This window comes from Callorhinus ursinus, unplaced genomic scaffold (assembly GCF_003265705.2).
Source record: "Callorhinus ursinus isolate GAN/ISIS: 27379988/994484 unplaced genomic scaffold, GSC_fseal_2.0 scaffold10, whole genome shotgun sequence".
NCBI lineage: Eukaryota > Metazoa > Chordata > Mammalia > Carnivora > Otariidae > Callorhinus > Callorhinus ursinus.
The window spans coordinates 44,528,597-44,532,655 of NW_027397072.1; the positions used below are offsets into that span (position 1 = coordinate 44,528,597).

At 35.6% G+C, this 4,059-nt stretch overlaps 1 protein-coding gene across 10 annotated transcripts in view; it reads right to left on the minus strand.

The window, feature by feature from the left end:
- Positions 1-4,059, minus strand: part of CTNNA2 (catenin alpha 2) — a 1,073,854-nt gene that overhangs the window by 264,726 nt on the left and 805,069 nt on the right. The gene's annotated exons all lie outside the window — the stretch shown is intronic.

The following is a 4,059-nucleotide window of genomic DNA, read 5'->3' on the forward strand; positions in this document are numbered from 1 at the left end:
TCTTTCTTTCTTTTTCTTTCTCTTTCTTTCTTTCTTTCTTTCTTTCTTTCTTTCTTTCTTTCTTTCTTTCTTTCTTTCTTTTCTTTCTTCTTTTTCTTTCTCTCTTTATTCCTTCCTTCCTTTTTTTTTAATGGCTATAGTAAAACAATTAAACCAAACAAAATAGAATCTACATTATCTTTTTAAAACCACAACAGGAACAACAAAATTCCCATGGATGGAAAGCTCTACATACCTTTATGGATGGCATTATCTTCCCTTTAAGAGAAAATTATTTTCAAAAATTTTCAAATATATTAAATTATCTCTCCTTTAGTCAAACACCCTAGAGATTTATTTGTTTATGGTCCTAGTGGTGAGTCAATTCTTGTTCCATACTCAAGTCTCTGTAGAGTCATGTAGGTCTCTATAGTAATTTGTGTATATGATGAAATAACAAGATAGTGTATTTTGAGGATCCATAGAAATTACCATTCAAGAGATTTCTAAATATTCTCTTCCAATGACAAAATCCTGGATACATAAAGCTGATATATATATACATCAGGTCTATTTACAACTAGATTTAAATCAGTCATTTTTTCTGCAACTTGCTTATTTTTTTTCTGAACAAACATCTGATGTATAACCCTATATAGTTTTTACTAAAAAGCCAAAACCAGGGTATATGTCTGTATATTTTTAACCATCTAAAATCTTATAAACCCCCATATCTTTTCCACTCCCTAAACTCTTATTCTGACCCTTTCATGTGTTTACACTGAAGTTTATAAGTAGAAAGAGCTTAAAATAAAATGGTAACATTTTACAGTGTTAAAATATCAGTGTACAAATAGCTCTAAGAAAAGAAAAACGTATGGAGAAGAACAATGTGCTGCATTATCTGTGGAGGGAAGCTGGTTATGCAGCAAGTGTGACTTTGGTGCCCTGTCTCCATATTCAGGTATGCCATAAGTGAAGCAGCCAAAGCTGCTTTTCTCTTTAGCTTTCTTCTTGCAAACAGGATGTTCGCCATTAAAGTATGAGAAGGTCTAGCCCATGATCATTCTGAGAACCAGATTTCCTATGTCCTTTCTATTTATGATAGTAATAAAAACTTACTTTGAAAAACTACAGTTATGAGTTCGTTTAAAATGTGGCTATGAAAGAAGGAAACTGGATCACTGAACTTTTCAATGTAAAAAACAAAAAATCAAGACAGTATGAATATAAAAAATGATTACTAAAAAAAAATAATAAGTGTTAGACACTGGGATCATTTCTTCCTGCCAGTGGCATCTCATTATTGCCATTTGAGAAATGAAAAAATAAAACCAGAACAGGCTTGAGATTAGGGAGAGGGCAATGAGGCACTGACCTCAGATATGACATTTAAGGGGGCACCAAAGAACTCAGTAATCAAGATAATATTTTAATGCAATATTTTCAAAAATCAAATTAATGCAAAAAAACCCATGTCGAACAAATACCAAAATGTTAAATAAAAACAGGATCCCACAGGGCAAGGATTAGGATAAGGCAAGTGAAGTGAGTCATGTAGGTCAGATATTTCTTAATTTTTAAATTTAAGAAAACTGGGGATGGGGATGAAGGAGTGCACTTGTCGTGATAAGCATTGGGAAACCAGTATGAAACCAGTATTCCGCTGTATGTTAACTAACTGGCAGAAAGAAAGAAAGAAGAGAAAGAAGAGAAAGAAGAGAAAGAAAGAAAGAGAAAGAAAGAAAGAAAGAAAGAAAGAAAGAAAGAAAGAAAGAAAGAAAGAAAGAAAGAAGAAAGAAAGAAAGAAAGAAAACTGAGGAATGCATGTATACTAAAAGGAGAATAAATCTCTGTTTACCTACAATTCAAATTTAACTGAGTGTCCTGTATTATTATGCACTAGATCAGGCAACCTTATCCGTAGGGGTAATAGTGATGCTCAAGATTATAACTGGGGTTGTTAAAGACACGTGTGGGAAGGCTCCATTGCCTCATTCTGTGAAAAGAAGGGCACCATGGGATTCTGTGTGCCATTTGGGATCAATAACCTGTAACTGCAAGGCATATGTTCATTAGATGTGAAGCATCATTTTGGTCGCTGTGAGAAACTCACAAAAGTTGAGATCTATGATCCTCATGCTCAAGGAGCCCCTAATTCAGGAGAGTAAACCAGAATATGAAATTAAGAACACTAACAGCTATGCAGAGAGACTAACACTGTTACAGGCTAAATTAGTTGTTCAAAAGAGGGAGATGATGCATTTGGGAAATCAAGTAATCTCAGAGGAGTGGGGGAATTTAGCTACACATTAAGTGTTCGGTAAGATCTGAATAGGAAAGAGAGAAGTACTTGAAGGGAGGACAGGGTGGCAAAAAGAAAGTCATCCAGTCAAGAAACAGCAAACAAACTGAGGGTTCTAGAGGGGAAGGGGGTAGGTGGATGGGTTAGCCTGGTGATGGGTATTAAAGAGGGCATGTATCAAATGGAGCACTGGATGTTATACGTAAACAATGAATCATGGAATACTACATCATAATGTATGGTGATTAACGTAACATAATAAAATAAAATTAAAAAAAAAAGAAACAGCAAGGTGGGTTCTAGGAGGACAGTGAGTGGAATGGTGCCAGCTTTTCTTTATGATATAGAGGGATAGGTTTGACAAACTGGAGAGAAAAACTACTTTTATAAGAGCTTCTTTATAGTGTAATTACTGCCAACTATATTTGATCTTCAAACTCAGAGGATATCTGGTGACATTAGCATTCCACGTCACTGTGTTGTCAGGATTCTGCTTGTGTAATATTTGTAATCCTGGGTTTCTTCAGCTTCCAAGTCTTTGGCTAAAGATAACTAAAAAAATGCAGATGACTTGGGTGCCATATTTGCTCTCACTATTTAGAGAGGCTGGGTAATAGCAAAGCAAGGACTAGAACTTTGGAAATTTTGGCCACTGGCTGAAGTTGTTAATTCATCAGCCCTTTGTCAGCTCTAATTTCTTTAAATAAGGTATGTGTGCAGGAATAATGGTAATTGATCCTCAATGCTCAGATTAACACAGCAAATGGGGACTAGCAAACCATCATTTCATGCTTTTCTGGGCTCTATTAGGTTGACATATGGAAATACTTTTAAATTATCAACTTAAATTGGACAAGAAGCCAATCACTGAGAGAGAGAAAAAAAAAAAGTCTTGCCTCCTAGAGTTAGTCATCCATTAGTAGGCTCTGTGGTCTTAGACTAACAATTTGCCCATTTTTTATGTCTGAGTTTTCTCATGAAAACAATGGGTAGTGTAATATATGCCCTGTCTTTTCACCAGGTTAGCAGGACAATCAATCATGATGTCAATGTGCTAAAAAAAATAAAAGGCATTAACAGTATTCAGAGTAATTAGGAAAGTATTTTTGCGGTGGAAAAAAAATGAGACAATTGATTTGGAAACTATGTAGAAACTATTTTTGGGTTACCTAGGGGTGGGGGTGACAGTCAGTTGGGGCTTTCTCATCTCTAAAATGTGGATAATGTTTTCTCTGTGGGGTTGCCGGGAACAGTAAGAGAAATAGAATTTGTAAGAGTTAGCACAGTCCTTAACCCAGCAGAGGTAACTCAATCAATGTTAGTTTCCTCTCCTTCCTCATCCCATGGATCCCCTCAAAGCTGAGGACAACAAAGTCCAGAGAGATGAACGGATTCTGATCACCTTGCTACTTAGTGTCTGACCAGGACCTTTGTGCTCCCAGTCTAGGGATTTTCCATTCCATGTCCAAACCATCCTCCATCTCTAAAATTCTAGGATTCTGTGATTTTATAGAGTTTCACATGTTTCTGTTCAAAGGTTACCAAAAAAATTTAAAAATAGAAAAATCTCAGTTTGAGTTATATTTCCTTTGTCATGTTTTGTCCACAGATCTTGTGATCTTGTGTGCCTTTCTCGGACATGCTCCCCACTTGCTTACTTTATCTTCACAGAGAGATGTGACTGAGTCTGCAATAGAGATAGCTATTTAATAAATACTGTTATTAAAAAAGAAGAAGAAGAAGAAGAAGAAGAAGAAGAAGAAGAAGAAGAAGAA